Here is a 24,003-nt window from a genome sequence, read left to right on the forward strand (position 1 = left end):
TTTTTTTAACAAGAAAGAAATGTTTATTCGATTTTTACAATACAAGCGGTGTAAATACACAGTTGTTCACAGAATTACTGTTACATATATTGTCACAAAACGAATGAGCGAAATCTTAAAACAGAGGAAAGATGTACAGAGTTATTGAATTAGATCACATTAGGAGATGAGATCTGAGGTAGCAATTTCCGGCATTATTATTTGAGGAGATCTTGAAGGCGGGGGGAGAGGAAAAAAAGGGGGGAGGGCGAGGACTGGGAGGGAAAGGAGGGGGAGGGAAGGAGGGGGGGTGGGAATGGGGGGGGGGGCCGAGGGAGGATCTCATCCATCCTATTGGGTTCACAGAGCTCAGACAATGATTAGACATTCAGAAGGTAAAAAATAATGGCAAACTATTGCGGGGCGGGTCCAATATCAAAAACTCGGTGATCATTCTCCACCTCTGTGCCCCACGCATCTATCCATCCCGACCATATCTTGTCAAATTTGGCAGGACAGTTTCGATTGGCATATGTAAGTTTATATAGTGGTAGCACCAAGTTCAATTTAAGGCGCCACAAGGTTACCCTGGGTGGGGCATTGTCCTTCCAGTGGAGGAATAAAATGTGGCATAGTTCAAAAATAGTCTAGTATATTTGCCTCTTACTCTAGAGTCAAAAACATTGAGCAGCATCATTTTGGGGTCTATTCCCAGCTCTAGAGAGGTAACCCAACTAAGGGTGTCAGCTATCTCCAAGCTATCCCCGAGGCGGGGACAGGACCATATCATATGAAAGAAGGTGGCGGAATTCTGACCACATCTAGGACAGGCCACTGGGACGCTAGGATTTATAATAGTTAACCGCTTTGGAGTATAGTAGGCTCTTTGGAGGAACTTGACCTGCATAAAACGGTCTCTGGCCGAAATCATATTAGTGACAAAGGATGACACACGACTCCCACTCCTCCTCTGACAAATCTGGGATGTCCAGTCTCCCTCTATCATGGGTTTTTTTCAAGTCTTTTTCAATGGAGCTATGGACAGATGAAAATATAAGGAGGAGAGGGGTTTATCTATGACCTTGGCTGTGAGAAGTCCCTCCAAAGAGTCTGATTTTAATATGATTTGCTGGGAATTGTCTCCTATACATGTGTCGAAGCTGGTAGTAACGAAACAACATCCATCCCGGCAGTGAATAGGCATGTTTGAGATCAGAAAAGGATCTCAGTTTACCCTCCTGAACTATATGCTTCAGTTTAACTATACCTTTCTTTGCCCAAACCTGGGGGTCAGGTACGGTATTCATGTGTGGTAGATTAGGATTACCTCAAAGAGGAATGTGGGGAGAAAACGTCTCGGGGAAGGCAAAGCGGGCCCTGGCTTTGTTCCAAATATTAATGGTGGTACGCATCAGATCCGTGATGCCATGGTGAGATCTCGCCCCCCTGAACACCACATTACTGAGAGAAGAGTATGAACCCATTATGGCTGCCTCCAATGTTACCGCTGGGTTGTCCCGCAGTTGGGAAAACCACCATCTGACCATCACCAGGACGGCCGTCCAGAAGTAGATCTGAAAATCTGGTAGGGATAGACCACCCTGGGTGACGGGCAGCTGAAGGGTAGTAATGGCCAGTCGTGGGGACCTACCGTTCCAAACAAAGGAAGAAATTATACTTTTTAATTTTGCAAAGAATGAGGCCGGAGGAATTAGAAAAAAGTATAGGAATTTGGGGAGATAAACTATTTTAACTAAATTTACCCTACCAACTGGTGATAAGGGGAAGGGTCCTCCAGGCTATACACGTTTGTGAAAAATTTTTTAGAAGTGGTTGAAGATTCAGCTCATAATATGAGGACAATGGAGTCCCAATCCTTACTCCTGGATACTTGAATTCAGATGTCCAGTTTAGGGGGTGCCTGTTGGTGGATGGTGAGCCGACGAATTCAGTGAGAAAAGGAGAGATTTCCCCCAGTTAACTCTAATTCCCGAGAATGATCCGAATTCATCTATTATTTGTAGTGCCGGTGGGAGGGAGGAAATGTCTTTAAGGAAAAGGAGGGTATCATCGGCGTATAATATAATTTTGTCAGTAATCACACTGATTGAATTCCCTCTGCTGGGGAGGCGGATCTAATACGAGCTGCCATGGGTTCCATGGCTAGCACGAATAATCCCGGGGATAGTGGACAGCCCTGTCTAGTGCCTCTGGACTGGGGAAACAGCATGGACAGTGAGTTATTCATACGTATAGGGGCCGTAGGATTGTGATACAGCATCTGGACCCAGCTAATGAAGCGAGGGCCAAATCCGAATTTGAAGAGAACCACCCAGAGGTAGCGCCACTCAACCGAATGAAAAGCCTTTTCAGCATCTAGAAAGGCGACTACCTCTGTGCCATCTCCATTCGCCCTAGACAAATGTGTGGGGAGACGCTGGATGTTAATGTCGGTCCCTCTGCCCGGCATAAATCCAGACTGGTCCGTGTGCACCAGTGCCGTAATCACAGTGTTCAATCAACCAGCTAACACCTTGGCCAACAGTTTGGCATCCACATTAAGGAGAGAGATAGGGCGATATGAAGAGCACTGTTCAGGAGGCTTGCCCGGTTTAAGGATGACTACTATAACTGCCTCAGCCATTGTTAGGGGCAACAAATTCCCCTCCATGGCATGTCGCAGCACTGTTCTAAACAATGGTAATATTTCCTCTACATAAGTTTTAAAGAATTCAGCAGGTATTTTCTAGGCGAGGTCACAGCTTCAGCCTAGTCCCCAAAGTGCGGCCTTGTCGGCTCTTTTGAGGATTTCTTCCGGCCGATTCGTCCCAAGATGGTCCAGGATGATCCCCCTACCAGGAGGGATCTAGTGTGGGCAATATTGTTGGGTCTGCACCCTGTAAATCTGGATAATAGCCTCCGGTCTTAGGGAGCTCAGACAAACACGTCTGCTCCCTCTGCCATCCTGGACACGTCCCATTTCCTGTATTCTTTTACAATAAGAATAGGATATAAGATAGAATAGGATTGATGTACACTGCTCAAAAAAATTAAAGGAACACTTTTTAATCAGAGTATAGCATCATGTCAATCCGAACAGGCAAAAAATTCAGACGAACAAACGAACACCGTTAAAGTCTATGGGACACGAACATGAAAAACCAAAAGTGCTAATTTTAAAGGCTTATATGCAAGTTTTTGTCATAAAAAGTGTCCTGCCCCAGGAGACGTGTATCAATGCAAAACAAAGTTTTAAAACGGCCATTTTTTCGGGAGCAGTGATTTTAATAATGCTTAATGTGAAACAATAAAAACGAAATATTCCTTTAAAAATCATACCTGGGGGGTGTCTATAGTATGCCTGTAAAGTGGCAAATTTTTCCCGTGTTTAGAACAGTACCACAGCAAAATGACATTTCTAAAGGAAAAAGTCATTTAAACCTGATCGCGGCTGTAATGAATTGTCAGGTCCATTACCAGGCCCTTTGGGTCTGGTATGAATATTAAGGGGAACCCTGAACCAAAATTTTTTTAAAAATTGCGTGGGGGTCCCCCCAAAATCCATACCAGGTCCTTCAGGTCTGGTATGGAAATTCAGGGGAACCCTGCGCCAAAATTTTTTTAAAAATGGCGTAGGGGTCCCCCCCAAAATCCATACCAGACCCTTATCCGAGCACGCAACCTGGCAGGCCACAGGAAAAGAGGGGGGACAAGTGAGCTCCCCCCCTCCTGTCCTGAACCATACCAGGCCACATGCCCTCAACATGGGGATGGTGTTTTGGAGTAGCCCCCCAAAGCACCTTGTCCCCATGTTGATGAGGACAAGGGCCTCATCCCCACAACCCTTGCCCTGTGGTTGTGGGGGTATGCGGGCAGGGGGGCTTATCTGAATCTGGAAGCCCCCTTTAACAAGGGGACCCCCAGATCCCGGCCCCCCTATGTGAATTGGTAAGGGGTACATTGTACCCCTACCATTTCTCAAAAGAAAATGTCAAAAATAGTAAAAAAGACAGGAGACACTTAAGTCCTTTATTAAAAAATAAAATAATAAAAATGTCCTGCGATGGCCATTCATCTTCGATCACGCCGCCCAACGAACCGAAAAAAGAAAAGAAAAAAAAAACGCAACAGCTCCGCCTCCATGGGAGGTTCCTGCCGAGTGAGGCTTCTTCTTGGTGACAGCTGTTATATAGCTGAGGGCGGGGCCACTCAGTGACGTAAACGGGTGACCCGCCTTCCTCTGACGTCACGAGGCAGTATACAGCCAGTTCCTGGAGGATGTAGGAATTGGTACCATTGAATTCCCCCCATGTTCGCCTGACCTAAATCCAATAGAACACCTCTGGGACATTATGTTTCATTCCATCCTGCGCCGCCAGGTTGCACCTCAGTCTGTTCAGGAACTCAGTCATGCCCTGGTCCAGATCTGGGAGGAAAAAGCCCAGGACACCATCTGTCGTCTCATTAGGAGCATGCGCTGACGTTGTTAGGCATGCATACAAGCACTTGGGGGCCATACAAACTACTGAGTACCATTTTGAGTTGCTGCACTAAAATTTCAACAAAATGGACTAGCCTGCTGCATCATTTTTTCACTTTGATTTTCAGGCTGTCTTTGAATTCAGCCCTCTGTAGGCTGATAATTTTTATTTCCATTCAACGATGTGGTATCCTTTCGTTCCTAACACATTACCCAATCCATATCAGTATAGATATCCAGCATTATATTTTTCCCCATGGAGATCTGATGTGTTTTAAAAGTGTTCCTTTAATTTTTAATTTTAGTGTATAATAGACATATGCATGATGAAAAAAATTTGTTTTGTTTTGAAAGGGGGGGAGGGGGGGAGGGGGGCGAGGAACGTACACTTTAAGCAGAGGAGTTTTCAGAGACAGCAGGTGCACACATGGAAAAGCCCAGCCATAAGCCTGCTGATTAGGAGACTGCCACAGAGGGAAAAAAAAGTGCATAATTACCGCCATGAGCAGCGCTTCTGGCCCCAGGGCACTCCATTCCCTCACTGCACAGTTGGAATCAATGGAAAGTGCTCACTGATGCTGGCGGGAAGAGAGGTGGGCGGGGACCAGCCCCACTGCTGAATCTCCTCTATACTGCCGCTGACTGACTGTACTGGACCGGTTTTCACATGTGCGAGGTGGGTCTCCCAGGATCGCTCTTGAGTGCCACCCGAAGGGTGTCCACGTGCCACGTCTGGCACACGTGCCGGGGGTTGCCGAGCCCTTCTCTAATGTATGGAAATCTCAATAAACTTCAATATCACCACAGTATCGGTCTCTGTGGTATGTAAAGTCACAAATAATACACACCACACTGAAATAAGACATAAAAAATGACTGCAAACTTAACAGGAATGGTGCAAACCTCTTTTACAGATATTTGACTGTGGACTGTGTCAGAAAAGCAGTGGACAGTTTCCATTGCTTATCAGTGAAGCCTATCAGTGCCCATAAGTTCAACCTCATCAGTGCAGCATATCAGTGCAGTCTCATCTGTGCCCATAAGTGCCGCCTGCCTGTGCCCATCACTGCAGCCTATCTGTACCCACCAGTGCTGTCTCATCTGTGCCCACCAGTGCCATCTCTTCTGTGCCCATCAGTGCAGTCTCATCTGTGTCCACCAGTGCCATCTCATCTTTGCCCAATAATGCAGTCTCATTTGTGCCCACTAGTGCAGTCTCATCTGTGCCCACCAGTGCCATCTCATTTGTGCCCAATAATGCAGTCTCATTTGTGCCCACTAGTGCAGTCTCATCTGTGCCCACCAGTGCCATCTCATTTGTGCCCACCAGTGCCGTCTCATCTGTGCCTACTAGTGCGGTCTCATCTGTGCCTACTAGTGCGATCTCATCTGTGCCCACCAGTGCCATCTCATTTGTGCCCACTAGTGCAGTCTCATCTCTGCACACCAGTGCCATCTCATTTTTGCCTACTAGTGCCGTCTCATCTGTGCCTACTAGTGCGATCTCATCTGTGCCCACCAGTGCCCTCTTATATGTGCCCACTAGTGCAGTCTCATCTGTGCCCACCAGTGCCGTCTCATTTGTGCCCACCAGTGCCGTCTCATCTGTGCCTTCTAGTGCAGTCTCATCTGTGCCCACCAGTGTTGTCTCATCTGTGCCCACCAGTGTCATCTCATCTGTGCCCAGCAGTATCATCGCACCTGTGCCTACTAGTGCCATCTTATCTGTGCCCACCAGTGCCATCACATATACAGCTATAAATACCCCACCCTCCCTTTCCATCCGATAGACATGCATGCTTTCTACTTTGGGTCTCTACCTGAGACGCCTTTTTGTTCACTCCCCCGTTTATACGTTAATATTATATTTTGCACGCCCCCGTGGTGTCTTTTCATCACCCCTTTCAGGTGCCTTAGCCCTTACCTTTGCTGCCTGGCTACTCGAGATTCCTGAACCAATTACACCTCTTTTTACATTGAGTATTATTATTATTTTTTGGTTTGATTTCTGTATATTAACTATTTCAATTTTATCCAATTTGTCAGCCACAACTATCCTTGCTCCTGAAGAAGCATCTAGGCACGCGGAACATGTAGAGCATTTTTTGATATGAAGTTACCTGTCTTTGAATTGCTGTTCAGCCAGGTCCTTGGATAGCTACTTACTCTGGATAAGCTATCCTTATATCCGTCTTATGTTTAGAGGTGGTTTTGTATAGCAACAATTACATGGAATTTTTTCTGTACTAAAACTATTTGTGTTTTTTTAATAATTATTGTTTAATTATGTCTTTTCAATAAATTATTTTTGTAAAATAATTGGTGTTACTGTGCCTACAAAGTCCATAAGTCCCCTTTCCTTTTTTCACTGAATTATCATGCATGCATTGGCATTTGGAACTAGGAACCATTACCCAGGACAATCAGGGAGTCAGCGTGTGGCTGTGCAGAATGGAGGGGTGGGCAGCAAGGTCTCATGGCATTTGGAACTAGGATAGAAACCTGGGACAGGGAGTCACTGTCAGCATGTGGCTGGCTGTGCGGAATGGAGGGGCAGGCAATGGTTTTACATTTGCATATCAATCCAGATTCTCGATAATGGGTATTCTTGAGCTTTGTTTTGCCTTCTAGTCTCTAATGCCCCATACACACGGTCAGATTTTCCGACGGAAAATGTTCGATGGGAGCTTTATGTTGGAAATTCCGACCATGCGTAGGCTCCATTGGACATTTTCCATCGGAATTTCCGTCACACAAAATTTGAGATCTGGATCTCTGAACTTTGTGCGTCGGAATTGTGTACACATGATCAGAATTTCCGACAACGGATTTTGTTATCGGAAATTCTGATCATGTGTACACAATTCCGACGCACAAAGTTCCACGGAATCAAGCAGAAGAGCCGCACTGGCTATTGAACTTTTTCTCAGCTCGCCGTACGTGTTGTACATCACTGCGTTCTTGACGTTTGGAATTTCAGACAAGCTTTGTGTGACCATGTGTATGCAAGACAAGTTTGAGCCAACATCCATCAGAAAAAATCCATGGATTTTGTTGTTGGAATGTCCGATCAATATGCGATCGTGTGTACACGGCATTAGTGTTACATAACCATTTACGTATATTGAAGTGCATCCCATGTATGGTGGTGTGAGCTCCATTGCAGCCTGTCTTTGGATTTGAGTTTGGTATGTCTGCCTTACGGATAGATGGGCATGTACACATGAACCAGTTTTCTTTCCCAGATAAGTCAATGTAAATGCAAATACAGCTCAGAAGTCAAAGTAACATTAAAGGAAATCACTTCCTCCTGAAAGCATACTATATTGTTTATGAGTCTGATACAGATCTTGAACACTAAGTCTAGATTCACATCTATGCGGTTGCGCTTGATGCGTTTTTCAGGTATGTTTTTCAGTGCATTTTGCATTTTTTAAACCAGCGTTTTATTATGCATTTTGCATGCAGTTTTCATGCATTTTGCGTTTTACGTTTTTTTTTTCTCTTTAAACGCACTGTTAAACACACTGTATATAGCTGGTTGCTAAGGAGGGGGGAGGGGGCCGGGAAGCTGTCAGCAGGGTTCCCTGCTAAAAACTGAATGTAAAAAATAAATAAATAAACTTGCCGGGAAAAAAATTTGCGAAAAAAAACGGCGTGGGGTCCCCCCCCCAGGTCCATACTAGGTCCTTCAGGTCCTCCCCGCCAAAATGTTTTAAATGGTGGGGGCAGGTCAGGAAAGGGAGGGGACGAGAGAGCGCCCCCCCTTCCTGAACTATACCAGGCCACATGCCCTCAACATGGGGGGGTGGGTGCTTTGGGGCAGGGGGCTCCCACCCAAAAGCACCTTGCCCCCGTGTTGATAACGACAAGGGACTTCCTGACAGCCCTAGCCAGTGGTTGTCGGGGTCTGTGGGTGGGGGGCTTATTGGAATCTGGAAGCCCCACTTCAAGAAGGGGGCCCCCGGATCCTGCCCCCACCATGTGAATGGGTATCAGTTACTACCCATTCAACAAAAAAAGTTGATTTTTGACAATTCCTTCATTAATAGCTCTTTTTACTCCAGCCGTCTTTTCCTTCCCGCCATCTCTTCCGGCAGTGTTCTCCTCAAGCCGCCTCTTCCCGCCGCCGCCATCTCTTCCCGCTGCTATCTTCTTCCTCGCCGGCGGTTACCTGCTTCATCTGTTTTGTTGTCGCTCGCTCTCTGACGACTCTTATATAGCCATGGGACGTGGCCATCTGATGATATCACCCGGAGAGCTCTCCCCTTGCCCCTTGTCACACGCACTAAAAAACGCATAGGTGTGAATGTAGGGTAACACAGACGCAGCATTAGGAAGCATTTCAGTTTATGGTTACACTAAGGAATATGACTGTTAAACTATTTATTTCTGTAGCGCTACCCCTGTAGGAGCCGCTAGGTAATTTGCCCAGATCCTTTTCTCAATCGTTTCTTCACGGCACCACACACAATGCAATCATGCGTTCCAAAAAATGCTTCTAAACTCAACTGCCTAGAAACTACTATAAATGACCCTGTGTACATGTACTGATAAGATAACAGAGGAGAGTTCAGGGACAGCTGAAAAAAAACGCCCAACTGCTCCTAAACGTCCATTTACCAGCAGCAGTGTACATGAAGCCCTAACAGCAACTAAAAGTGTTAACTCTAAATTGCTAGGGCTTAAAAAAAGGTCCCCAGGTTCCTGCTGCTTCACATAGGCACTATAATGACACTGACCCTTCACAAGGGATCCTGGGAATGCTGTTACATACAGTCAGGGCTTTTTTTTCTCAGCCAACAGGTGCAGGAACTCCCCCGTTCCGAGTCACCCCTTTTCTCCGCCCCTACCCACCTCCCAGTACCGTCCCTTTTAGACAATATAGAACCAAATATCATTTTGAGGTGCTAAGTAATTTGCATGGAATTTGGTAATGATATCAAGAAAAGCAGTAAAATAGATCTCCTGCAGCCAGCAACAATAGATCCCCCTAACAACAATGGACCAATCACAACAAAATTTCCCTGCCATCAACAATAGACCCCTCCCCCAACAGTAGATCTCTTTCAGCAACAACTGACCCCCCAGCAACAGAAGACCCCCCCAGCAACAATAGGTCCCTCCCCAGCAACAATAGACCTCCCCAGCAACAATAGACCCCCCTTGCAAAAATAGATCCCCAGCAGTGAGCATCAATACCCTGCAGCACACCACAGCACCCCCTTGCCATTACATACAGTCCAAGAGGTGCCGGAACTGCATTCCCCCGCGTTCCCGCTGAAAAAAAGCCCTGCATACAGTAATGCACTTTTTTGAGATTCGGATCCTAAGCGTTTTGGGGTGGCTAAATGATGAGTATCCCAAATCCAGCTAGAATGCTCTCCTGAACTGTACAGGAGTAAATTCCCGTTAGATTTAGATTTCCCAGGATCCAAAAGGAAAGCTGAATAACATCACCAGCACTCATGTAAAGCAGCCAGAGGTTGGGGTCCAAGGTACATGCCCTACAATAGCAGGCAATACACCTGCACTGCAGTGCACCACAACACGGTCAATTGTTCAATTTTTACCTACATCAATATTCCTGCATTTGCTTGTGTATTCCCTACCCCTTCTTTATAGGAATAAATGGCAATGCTCAGGTAAGCATTTGTGTTTTTGTGCCATCTCTCAGGGATAACAAGGAATAGATCATACCTGCGAAAGATATTCTTTAGAATGGGTTGATACCCAGTATAACTAAAAGAAAATCTTTTTTTTTTAGTTGGAGAGGAATTAGAATACCTTTCAGGTTTTTATTGTTGTCCGCAGCGCTTTTCTTCTTATGCCCCTTACAAACGGTCGGACATTGATCGGACATTCCGACAACAAAATCCTTGGATTTTTTCCGACAGATGTTGGCTCAAACTTGTCTTGCATACACATGGTCACACAAAGTTGTCGGAAAAGCCGATCATTCTGAACGCGGTGACGTAAAACACATACGTCGGGACTATAAACGGGGCAGTAGCCAATAGCTTTCACTTCTTTATTTATTCTGAGCATGCGTGGCACTTTGTGCGTCGGATTTGTGTACACACGATCGGAAATTCCGACAACGGATTTTGTTGTCGGAAAATTTTATAGTCTGCTCTCAAACTTTGTGTGTCGGAAAATCCAATGGAAAATGTGTGATGGAGCCTACACACGGTCGGAATTTCCGACAACAAGGTCCTATCACACATTTTCCGTCGGAAAATCCAACCATGTGTACAGGGCATTAGAGAATAGGTGCAAGTACTCCCTCCTTCAGGCCCTACCCACCCCTCCATATTGTCCCTTGGTTCAACCCACCACCTCCTCCCCAGTACCGCCCCTTTTAGAGAATACAAAACCAAGTATCATGTTGCATCAATTTGAATTAAATGAAAGTGAAATTTGTTAATAATAACAAGAAATGCAGTAAAATGGATCCCCTGCATCCAGCAACACAAGATCCCTCCAGAAACAATAGATCCGCCCCAGCAACAATAGATCTCCCAGCAGCCAGCACCCATAGAACCTCCAGCAGCCAGCAACAATAGACCCCTCCCTCAACAGTAGATCCCTTTCAGCAACTATTGACCTCTCAACAACAAAAGATCAACCACCAGCAACAACAGACCTCCCCAACAACAATAGACCCCCTGCAATGATCCCCACCAGCAACAATAGATCCCCCAGCAACCAGCATCAATAGACCCTCCTGTACACCCCAGCACCCCTTGCCATTACATACATTTAGTGCTGGCGGTGCAAGAACAGTGTTCCCCCACATTCCCATGTAAAAAAACCCTGTTTGTGTGTGCCCCTGTTAGGGAGATTCATCCTTTCTGTTTGTCCTGTATACAGTTATCACTGAGAGTGAAAGTGAAAGAAAATCCCAAATTTTGGGTTGTCACCAGAGCAAGAATGGAGGGGACATCTTCTTGCAGACTCTACCAAAGTATTTCTGAACCCAAGATGCTTGTCTCATGTAAATAACTAGACAAAAGCTCATGTTTGTAACAAAAACTTTGCATGGGTTTCCCCATTTTACTCTTACCCAGTAAGCCCCCACACAGATCTCAAATGCATTGCAGACCCACTCCTTATCTTCCTGGTTTATCCCAATGTTTACATTCTTTTTTTTTTATTGGGAATCCTGGGCTTCAGTGCGCAGGTGCAAATATAGATGTGAATGTGAGAGAGCTATTGGAACATCCTGTAATCTTTACATAAGCATCTCCCTGCTGTAGCCCAGGATTTTTTAATAGGATTCAATTGGAAAAATGTGTTACTCTTGGATGAACGTTGTGTGAAAAAAATATGAAAAGTGTTTTATGAGAGCACCTGTTAAGAAAAGCAATTATCCAATTACATAAAAAAATTCACTGCTGGGCTAGTTTATTTTTCCCCACCCACTAGGTGCTATGGCTATGAATTATTGGATGGGCAGAGCCTGATGAAGAACTCTGAGAGAGTAGTTCCCCAGCAGGTCGGTCCTGCCTGTGGTTGAAAGAGGATGGCAATAGGTGGATTCAGTCCAATAGTGGATTTGGAATCCTCCCATTGCCATCCAACATGATATGAGTTGGTCTTAAGTTGGCCATACATTATTCATCCGACTCTCTCATCCACACACCCGAGATGGATGGGAGAATCACTCTCACTGTGCTGTTGTATTCTGATGGAAGGAAGCCTTCTATGTGAAATCCCCCTCCCGCTCCTTCTCTCCTTCAATCCTGGCAGCAGAGACTTGCTATGCAGTCACATGGACTTATGGGATTTGTAGTCTCCATGGGGCGCTGTGCATGGAAACTAACAGGGGGTAACATACAGCCCCAAACAAGATTTGCTGCAGAGAAGGAAAAAAGGGAAAGTTTAGCTGGGCAAATTCTACAGAAAAGGCTCATAGTAGTGGAGAGAGTTAGAGGACCGTGCTGTGGGGTGCCATCTTAGAGACTGTGACCTGAGGGTGGACAACTGGAGCCACTGTCAGGATACAGACATTGCACTGCCTACCACAGTCACCACAGGCATCCCAGAGTGAGGAGACCCCTAACCAGAGGGACCACCATGCTGTGTCGCTGGGTCTGGTGAGAGGGCCTTGCGGCCATTACTTGCTACCACCACTAGAGACTGAGCCATAAGGAACTACCTAACGAGCTACCTTATAGATATAGTACTGCCTGCAGGCCTTGTTGACTGCCTTAAAGCATGCCAACGGTTACTGGGCCCCAACACTTAGTCAGCTGAAGAGTCAGGACTAATGACTGCCCCTTACCAGTTGCCACCCAGAGACCTTTTGCGCCTTTGCTGAGCTAAACGGGTACCTCTTGGGAGACACTGCACCATACCCCAGCTAGTCCCGTAAAAGTGCACTCTAAACCAGTGTAGTATTAGTATCACGCATACTGCATTTAACGTTTATTTGCATTATTGGTTATTGCTGATTTTCTAATTCAATTATTGATTTCAGTTAGTTAGAACCTGATTTTAGATACTTTTGTGTAGCTAATACTTGCAGTCTAGCAGACTGTGTTTAGATTTATCCACTGTGTGCACATACGTTCTATTGCCATTTATACTACCATTTATTGTAAACGCAATTCAATAGATGACATCCATTTATTACTAAACAAGTGTATCTATTTTTTTGGTAGTAGCCCACAGCCAGGTAAAAAAACTTACCCTTGAATTCTCTACAGTATGTGCTAGCAGTGATTTTTAATCAACTAGGTGTGTCAGAAGGGCTGAGATTGCTCTTGGAGTCAAGGTGCAGAACAGAGAACTCAACTTACCATGCAGCTCCTTCAGGGGTGGCGCTACAAATGGATTGAAATTCAGCTGGTCCCTGCTGAAGTAGCCAAATTTCGATCCATGTATGGCTGCTTTTAGTAACTGCCAATTTGTTTATCTGGGAACTGCTGGGAATTCTTTTAGAATCTGTCGTAGCCATAGTGATGCATTTTAAAAATGGCAGTACTATGAACTACCTGAATCTGGCACAGATGTTAATTATTGTACCAAAACTGGCGCAAGGCTTTCATGAATTAGGCGCAGGTCATGTCAAAGGGGCCATGTTACCAGAAAATTGAAAAATGTTACTGCTTTATTAAATTCCCCTTATTGCGTTATACTTTAGGGGAACTTTTAAAGGTAATGAAAGAAGACAGCCATAGGAAATAAACATAAATGTTGGTACTGTAATAGTATCGTGTTGCTTATGTAGCCAGGCCCTGGGCTGCAATACAGCAATATGAAGAAGAAGACATTGGGGGTTATTTACAAAAAGCAAATCCACTTTTCACTATCAGTGCACTGCAAGTGCACTTGGAATTGCAGTCGCTGTAGATCCGAGGGGGACATGCAAGGAGAATAAAAAACAGCATTTTAGCTTACACATGATTGGATGATAAAATCAGCAGAGCTTCTCCTCATTTCAGATCTTCCCCTCAGATCTACAGCGACTGCACTTGAAAGTGCACTTCAAGTGCACTTTCAAGTGCACTTGCAGTACACTTGTAGTGCAAAGTGGATTTGCCTTTAGTAAATCAACCCCATTGTCCTTTGTTTCTTTTCTCCCTCAACTGTGATACTGATGTTATGCTGCACCATGCTCCTCCAGCCAGCAGGGGGAGAGCTATAGCCAAACAAGCTCAGACTTCTCTGCAGAGCACTGAGAATCATGGGAGTTGTAGTCCATGGTGACAGCCATATAATGGGGCCAATGGACTCTTTACACTACAGATCCCAAGACACACTGAGCAGTAAGAGTGAGGATATGGCTTTTATGGAACTGTCCGGGAAAACTTCTCTCTCTTGGTACCGCAGGAGTCGAGGAAAGCATCTGTCTGCATGCTCACTTTTCAGCGGGAGGCTCAACTGGTGGGATTCAAGCCTAAGACGGAGAGTAAAGACATCCGGGGCAGCACAGACCACATCACTGCCCTTGTACTCTTGCTGCAGGGAGATTGGAGCGTCCACTCACCCTCTGCTTTCCACTGCTGATCATTGGAATCTTTTCGGGGAGACACCAAGGGGGCCCTCTTTCTGCTGCAAGAGTTCACAGCAACATCCTGGGGATTGGCGATAGAGCTTGACTTATGCTGTTTTTTGATCATTAAATGCAACAGTGGGTCAGCTATTACACAAATCCTCAATTCGGAAAAGTATGGCCCAAGTAACAGCTAAATTAAAATTCATAGTTACTGCTACATATTTCTTTATGAAAATGTCACCGGCACAGTACAATGAGTATAACTATTATACTATTTTGCTGCTTTGGAGTCCATGTTGAGGCAATGAATTGCCATGATTTACAACAGCTCATGTTAGAAACCAGTGGTGGCTGCAAAACTGGTTTTACTTTAATCACTAATTTCCTGTGTGTCTGGGTTTCTGATTGTGTTAGACATATTTTTCAATTGTTACATTAATGATTCATGCAGCTTTCAAGTCCACATGTATGTGACCCTTTAATTCCTGTATGATGAACTTAAAATTCACTGGGGGTTATTTACGAAAGGCAAACCCACTTTGCACTGCAAGTGCACTTGAAAGTGCAGTCGCTCTAAATCTAAGGGGTGGATCTGAAATGAGTGGAAGCTCTGCTGATTTTATCATCCAATCATGTGCAAGCTAAAATGCTGTTTCTTATTTTCCTTGCATGTCCCCCTCGGATCTACAGCGACTGCACTTGAAAGTACACTTTCAGTGCAAAGTGGATTTCCCTTTAGTAAATAACCCCCATTGTGTGTCTACTTTGTTTTGTGTCCTTTACCTTTCATATAATTCAGTGGAAATGTATGCAAACACAGACATACTGCAATACACTCACACCTTCAATTCCCTGTGTCAAATTACCTCAGCAAGATACACTTCCTGATATTGTAAATGCAACCAGCCAAACATTATAAAAGCACATACTGTATATACAGCAGGTAAAGTAACTTAGTAAGTGATATGACTGATTTCTGATTGGGACTCTAAAACAAAGTTAATACTGCAGCTGCAGGAACAGATTCACAGGACTCAATCACTGTGTTTAAAATGTCCGTTCAGTGTCAAAATGTATTATTACATGTTATTTTATACATAGATAAGAAAGGGGTGGTGTGAGATGTTATTAAAAACTAACAAATAGAAATATGTTATTAAAAGCTAACAAATAGAATATATTATTAAAAGCTAGCGAATAGAACAATTGCAAAAGTAAAAACCTTGAGAAGGGAGGGGGGAGTAGAGAGCGTTTAGTAGGAGATGTAACTGTGTGTTAGGTGAAGGTTACAGAACATATTTCAACAGTGAGAACAAAATGGAGTCTCTTGTGCTTAAATGAACAGTACAGTGAATGTCCATGTCAGTAAGTATTGAACACGTCACCATTTTTCTAGGTAAATATATTTCCAAAGGTGCTATTGACATGAAATTTTCACAACATGTCAGTAACAACGTATGCAATCCAAACATACAAAGAAACCAAAACAAATAAGTTCAGAAATTAAGTTACGTGTAACAAAATGTATTGACAATAAGGCTCCATTCACACCTAGGTGATTTGAATCGCTGGCGGAATTTCAGCTATTCTGCCCACAACTCCAAATCACGGCAAAACGCAGGACACATTTGCGATGCTTGTACTTCTTAATACCACTCCAATCGTGGTGCGAATGTGCTGTGATTGTTGCGTGATGGATCGCGCTGCAATCGTGGCAAATCGCAAAGCTGTCGCCCAAAAGAACCTCCTGCTCCTTTACAAGCTTTGCCAGTTGCCGCAATTGCAGCGCGATTTATTGCAAGGCATAATCACACCGTGATTGGGGTACCATTAAGAAGTAGTGGTTTTGCAAATGCGTCCAGCGTCTTGCCGTAATTTGGAATCATGGGCAGAGTCGTGGTGATTCTGCCCACGATTCAAATCACCTAGGTGTGAATGTAGCCTAATGTTATGGTCGAACAAGGTAAACAAGGCATTAAAATTGTTTCAGACAGCTCTTAATGACACGCATTTGTGTGAAACATATGTAGATCAACATTGTGAAGGGCTAGAGGTCGTGCCGCTTTTCTATGCAGGTTTGGCGGCCCCTTATGTAAATTTGAAAGCGGCATTTGTTTTTATACTGGTTGTTTTTACACTGGATGTTTTTAATGTATATTTGGAAATATTAAAATACTACACTATGAGCAAAAATATTGTTTTTGGTTGGTGCATCTATGCTGATAAATCTGGTACTATCCACTGGTGGAGTGGAATAGAGCAGTCTAGTTATGCCATCTGTGGAGTGAGAGTGGTGATGCTGGATGCCATTTACACAAAGCTCTTATTGCTGTTCTAGTAATAGACAGCAAATCCCTCTGGTGAGTGTGTATTTTTTACCATTGGTGGAGGATTGGCACTACGGGTGTTTCCAAGTGTTGGGTGAAGGCTGAAGTGAAGCACTTTTATATGTTTTACACCCATAACAATATGAACTGTTTATTTTTGTTGTTCTGACTAACTTCAGTTTATGGTTACATTTTTGTGGACACTTTTATCATTTTAGGGCTGCATTTTTTGGTTATTGGTGTACTATATATCTACACTTATTGCATGCGGCTGTTTAAAATTGACTGAAAGACCACGGACTTTATTTTACAAATTTCACTAAGCCAATGTTATGGCAGTCGGGCAGCCAACAAGGTCAGTAACGTTAGCTTTGGATTTTAGGTTAAAATGTAGAAACTGAACAAAGCAACAGTAATTATTATTTAGGGCTGGATCACACCAGTCTGCATGCTAAAATGAGCATGAGGGCTGGTATCCATTCTGTACCAACAGTGGGGTGCGGTGCCTTGTGTTTTTACAGCACGGAGTGAGCTCTGGAGCAGTGCAGAAAAATGCAGACATGTTGCATTTTCTGCACCTATCCACTCCACCACTCCACACCTTTCTTTGTGGTCCACACCTGTTTTCATGTGATCACCATTAGAACCCTTTTATAGAATATAAATGTAATGTACTTCCCATTATGAAAATGCAATGTAGCCAGTTTCATTTGTTGCAGCAGCAATGAAAAAACATACATTGTAATTGCACAATGATACTGCTGTGTGTTCTGTATTGTGGATACTTGAAATACATAGCTGTTTTGTCATTGCTACTTCTTTGATATAAACTTCATATCTATAGAACAAATTCAGTCAAAGCTCCTATGTAGGTGGATCACTGCCTTAGCCAAATTGGAAAGTTCACTGAGCCTTAGGCACACATGAATGATGATATACTCAGAATCCACCTGTCACCATTCATTTATTATAACAAAAACTGAACAGCTGTAATAAGTAAAGTATTTGCTGTTTCAGCAGAACTACAATTAAACTGTACTGTTCCCCAGTGAAGAAAATTCAGAAATCCGCCTGCCTGTTTAGATGGATTCAGCTTTATACACAGATTTAATTAGAGAGAGAGAGTATAAATGTAAGCAGTTTTTGCTGTGCTCCCTCTTTCGAAAGCCTATGTTGCCTAATAAAACCCGTGTCTTTGGTATACCCTCTATAGCATGTTTATTAAAATGAATTTTATATAAAGTAGAAAAACAATTCCTGTATCTGTGTAAATAAACCTTTAGATGGAAAAATGCTTATACAAAATGTAAATGGTCCTGTTCAGAATTTGAACCAGGCCCCCATGCCTTTTAGTGACACTTCTCATTCAAAAGCTGTCTGCATTCACACAACTATTGTGGTACAATATTTTGATCCATTCCATTGCATTGTGGGACAAGTTCTGCATGTATGTGGGTTTAACATTGAAGAAGTTGTTGTGTAAACCTCACACACACTGGACATTTTTAATGCTGCTCTTAGGGGTGTCTGATATTTTTTTTCTTCTGCCTCTAAATGCCCCTGCATGTTAGCCTATGTGTCCATGCACATAGCTATTTAGAGGCAGGGGCATTTATGAGCAGCGATGTTTTTGCAGAAAAAATGCTTGACGTGTGTCATTTCAATGGCTAGAATAAATTATTATCCGATCGTGGCATTGCTTAAAGATTTCACTCTTTTGGAAGGAGGTGTTGGGATACATAAATTTGGTTACAGGTATTATTGTTCACAAAAACCCTTTGATGTGATCTGTCTAAGGCAATAAGCATATATATATATATATATATATATATATATATATATATATATATATATATATATATATATATACATATAAATAGGCAGACATATATTCTGCAGTGGATTCATATATGTTTATTGACAGCTTGGAGAGTCATTATGAGGCACTGGATTACTAGTGCCTTTCCTATAGTGGCAGAATTAATAACAAATATGAAAAAAGTTGCTATATATTGAAAATTTAAGGGTTTAACTCCCAAATCAGACTCAAGGTAATAATTTTTAAAGGGATGGAAAAAGTTTATAAACTGTACTCTAGATCTGGTGGAGCTACAACAATCCTAAAGTGTTGCTAAAGGTAAAAAAAATGTAATTAAAGTGGAGTTCCACCCATAAAACGAACTTTACATTATTCAGCAGTAATAAACATAAATAACGACATTTGGAAAAAAAACATTTTTTTTACTTACTTTTTCATGCCTGTTGCTATGTGGTCCCTTGTAATCTGCCCCTTCCTCTCCGCGGCGGCTGCTGTAATTTCCCTTGTGCTCGCTAGTGCTCCTGGGAGATTTGTGTCATCAATTCCCAGGAGCAACAAAAGTGAGTACACCCCTAAGTAAAAATGTTCAAATTGGGCCCAAACTGTCAATATTTTGTGTGGCCACCATTATTTTCCAGCACTGCCTTAACCCTCTTGGGCATGAAGTTCACCAGAGCTTCACAGGTTGCAACTGGAGTCTTCTTCCACTCCTCCATGACGACATCACGGAGCTGGTGGATGTTAGAGACCTTGCGCTCCTCCACCTTTCATTTGAAGATGCCCCACAGATGCTCAATAGGGTCTAGGTCTGGAGACATGGTTGGCCACTCCATCATTTTTATCCTTGGCTTCTTTAGCAAAGCAGTGGTCGTCTTAGAGATGTGTTTGGGGTCTTTATCATATTGGAATACTGCCCTGCAGCCCTGTCTCCGAAGGGAGGGTATCATGCCCTGCTTCAGTATGTCACAGTGCGTGTTGGCATTCATGGCTCCCTCAATGAACTGTAGCTCCCCAGTGCTGGCAGCACTCTTCAGCCCCAGACCATAACCCTTCCACCACTATGCTTGACTGTAGGCAAGACACACTGGTCTTTGTACTCCTCACCTGGTTGCCACCACACATGCTTGACACCATCTGAACCAAATAAGTTTATCTTGGTCTCATCAGACCACTGGACATGGTTCCTGTAGTAATATATGTCCTTAGTCTGCTTGTCTTCAGCAAACTGTTTGCAGGCTTTCTTGTGCATCATCTTTAGAAGAGGCTTCCTTCTGGGACGACAGCCATGCAGACCAATTTGATGCAGTGTGCGGCGTATGGTCTGAGCACTGACAGGCTTACCCCCACCCCTTAAACCTTTGCAGCAATGCTAGCAGCACTCGTATGTCTATTTTCTGAAGACAACCTCTGGATATGACGAGTGGAACCTGTCTGTGTTAAACCGCTGTATGGTCTTGGCCACCGTGCTGCAGCTCAGCTTTAGGGGATGGAAAATGGCTAACTGAGCCCAATTTTCACTTAGGGGTGTACTCATTTTTGTTACCAGCAGTTTAGACATTAATGGTTGTGTCTTGAGTAGGTATGAGCTTGATGTTCAGGTCGAACATAAGCCGCGGGCCCTTGGTCGGCGGCCGAATGCCCGAATGGTCAGCCCGCCCCTGGATATATATATATATATATATATATATATATATATATATATCAAGGTATAGGGGATGGCGCTGTGTAGAACAAAGGATGTGAAAGTGAGTATTATTAAAGTGACAAGTGTTATGGTGCCTGATACAATCCTATATAAATAAAAATAAAAATAATTTATAAATGAAAAACTAATAAATACTAATAAAGAAAGTGACCAGAAACTACTATATATTATAAAGTGATAAATACTTATTAAAATGTAGATAATTATATTCCTAATACATTAATATGTATATTGAACAACCTCAATCATTATTATAAAAACATGTGTTGATGAAACTACAAATTGACAAGTGTAAAAACTGCAAAAAATTGGTTGTCAGACCCCAGTGCAACACACACACACTACAATTGTGCGAAAAAACGTTAAAAATTAAAAAAATAATTAAAACCAGTCCATAAACCAAGTGTATCAAAAAATGTGTATCAAAGATATATCAAAAATATATATATATATATGAAAATTTTTTTTTACATAAAAAAGGTGTATCAAAAAATATATGTGTAGTCCCAAATAGTTCATATAGTGGTACCATACACAGTGCAATTAGATTGTATAGTGCTTTCCCAGAGGAATCTTCTAATCAATGGAGATCCGTGCAGTACTTTTAGCAATTCCCCCCAATTTGATTGGACTCACCGGAGCTCCCTGCCCCTGCAGGGGTATGAGCGTTTGATGTTGGTCCTCTGCTTCTAATCGCTCCGATCCCACCGGTGCCAATGTCCTTCCACTTAGCTCAATCCAGGTGAACCACTCGTTGAGGGGGAGGGGGATTCACTGCCCCTTGCTACAGCACATATCCCAACCAGGCTTCCACTTGCATGTATTAAATAAAAAATAAGAATAGCTTCATAGCGTAACTTTGTTGGTAACTATAAATTTATTATTATATAATACAGTCCAACAACACGACTATGAAGCTATTCTTATTTTTTATTTAATACACTTGTCAGTTTCATCAACACATGTTTTTATAATAATGATTGAGGTTTTCAATATACATATTAATGTATTAGGAATGTGTGTGGTGTACCGTTTCTAATACACTTCAGGTGGTGTATTAATATATATATATATATATATATATATATATATATATATATATATATATATATATACTCTGCATGCTGGGGTAGGGTCTATTGTTGCTCACTGCAGGGGATCTATTTTAACAAATTCCATGCAAATCACTTAGTAGCAAAAATGATACTTGGTTCTGTATTCTCTAAAATGGGCGGTACAGGGAGGCTGGTAGGAGGTGGAACCAAGGAACGGTGTTTAGGGGCAGGTAGGGAGGAAAAACGAAGGGTGAAGGTCAGAGTTCCTGCACCTATTCTCTGAGAAAAAGAGAATAGGTGCGTAATAGGTGTGTAAACCACTTTGTTAAATCAGAAATTAGTGATCAATAATAACATCTAGTTAACATCATTATTTTTTTGACAAGAAATATGTTGAACAATGCTATACCTGGGTCAAGCTGGGCTCCTCCACATCTTCCTGGGTGGAAGGTCCAGATTGGACTTCGGAAGCCTCAGCTGAGGTGGAAGGAAGAGTGGAAGGAAGGGTTGAGAGTGATTGTCTGATTTTAGTCTGGTCTGACAAAAACCGCAGTCTATCGTAGTACCAGAGCCTGGGTACATAAACGTCATCTGCTGCTGCTCCTGATCTCATGGAATCCTGGACATTTTTGCGCTCTCTATTATATGTGCTCCTCAGGCCACCGATTTTGCACTTCAAATAGGTGATGTCTGCCTATTTCTTGCCTCCAATATCTGTGTGCTAAGTATACCTTTTTTTTATATCCACATAGGGGAGAAAAGACTCAAGACATCTGAGGACACCAAGAACACCACACCTCCTAAAGAAGGGGAAATCCGCACACCACAACCTGAGCATGTGGATTCCGAGGTAAATGAATTGGGCAAAACAGTGACCACAACAGGTGAGTGTCTGAGACCACAGCTTCAGGTAATAGATGTATGCCTGCATATTTATAATACATGGTGTGTTTTTATATTTTAGTTGATGTGGATGTTGTGGAAGAAGAAACTCATTTCACCAGTGCAAATGCACACGTCCTCATCGGGGAGATCATGGTGTGCAATCGGATTTAGAGAAGATAAAGGAAAACATCAATGATGTTCAACAAAAAATGAAGAACATCATTGATGTTTTAGGCAGAATCTAAAACACACAAAAATTGTACCATTTTGTTGTGAAATTTGTTCTTTTAAAGTTTTAAAGTGATTTGAAAGCCAAATTTTGAAGATGCACACAGTGTGTCAACATGTGCTATCTGCCATCATGGGATATCAATGTTTGTGTTTTGTGGGTGCAACCCCTTCCTCGCAACTCAAGTAGGTGAGAGGAACGGGTTGCACCCTCAAAACACGTCCATTGATCCCCCATGATGGGAGCTAGCACCTGTTGACATTAGGCATGGGATCAGTAGTGAAATCCACATTTGAGTCCCAATTTGTGTGCATCTTCAAAATTTGGCTTTTACAGGGGTGACATCACCCCATCTGATGAAGGCAAGATCAACACAGTCTGGACATACTAATGTCTGATATTGCTTTCACTTGAACTTTGTAAGTTCCTGAGTTGTCTATGTTATTATTCTTTGAAACATGCCTGTTTAACCAAAAAAAGGATATTTCTACTGTCAAACCTAAAAATGTTATACACCAAAGATATTGGTTTGTTCAAAAACCCTTTTCTAATGCACATGTGAATGTGCACGGAGTAAAATGTTTTATACTCAACAATGTGTGGCTTCTTCTTTCAATGCTCAATACCAGTTTTTGGAGTAAGTTGGTGTTTACAGTGACAATGGGGGTTATTTACTAAAGGCAAATCCACTTTGCACTACAAGTGCACTTTCAGTGCAGTTTCAGTGAACTTTCAAGTGCACTTGCAGAGCACTTGTAGTGCAAAGTGGATTTGCCTTTAGTAAATAACTCCCACAGTGCTCTAAAATTTGCCCCAATTAGGCCATTTTAGGGACTCAAAACAATTAATTCATGGTGCTGAAAAGGATGATTATTTTTATCATTAATGCATTACATACATTAACAACAAAAACAATGTGTGTGTGTAGCAGACCCACAACATAATAGTTAGCTGAAGAAGAGATTGTCACCTCACGTATCAAATAAATTACGTTTGCACTATTGAAGTAAATGGCCAAAAAGAACAGCCCATTGGAGAACCTAGTATCAGGAACCATGAATCAGATCCGAGACAGAAGTATAGTTAATTCACACTTGTTTATTAATAATAATAATAAGGTAAACAAAGTAAGCGTAGTCAAAACAAGCCAGAGTTCAGTAACGGGATCGGGTAGTCAGCCAAGCAAATGTCAGAGAGCCAGAGATAAACGTAGTACCCTGTTTCCCCGAAAATAAGACCTAGCGTGATTGTCGGTGATGGCTGCAATATAAGCCCTACCCCCCAAATAAGCCCTACCCTGTTTCCCCGAAAATAAGCCCTACCCTGAAAATAAGACCTACAAGGACTTTAACTAGGGCTTATTTGGGGGGTATGGCTTATTTTGCAGCAATCACCGACAATCACGCTAGGTCTTATTTTCGGGGAAACAGGGTAGTACAGCAAGCAGGATCAGGAGCCAGAAGGAACATCAGCCGAGCAAGTCTTTAACAGGAACGCAGGAGAAAGTTTCTGAGTTGTTAA

General features: G+C 42.9%; 1 long non-coding RNA gene across 1 annotated transcript; it reads left to right on the forward strand.

Annotated features, from left to right (window-relative positions):
* Positions 1 to 16,692: 16,692 nt before the first annotated feature.
* Positions 16,693 to 22,626, forward strand: LOC141134552 (uncharacterized). Its single transcript, XR_012243199.1, has 3 exons — positions 16,693 to 16,822; positions 22,121 to 22,252; positions 22,333 to 22,626. It is a non-coding gene; the product is annotated as an uncharacterized lncRNA (long non-coding RNA).
* Positions 22,627 to 24,003: the final 1,377 nt, after the last annotated feature.

Source organism: Aquarana catesbeiana, linkage group LG03 (genome assembly GCF_042186555.1).
Source record: "Aquarana catesbeiana isolate 2022-GZ linkage group LG03, ASM4218655v1, whole genome shotgun sequence".
NCBI lineage: Eukaryota > Metazoa > Chordata > Amphibia > Anura > Ranidae > Aquarana > Aquarana catesbeiana.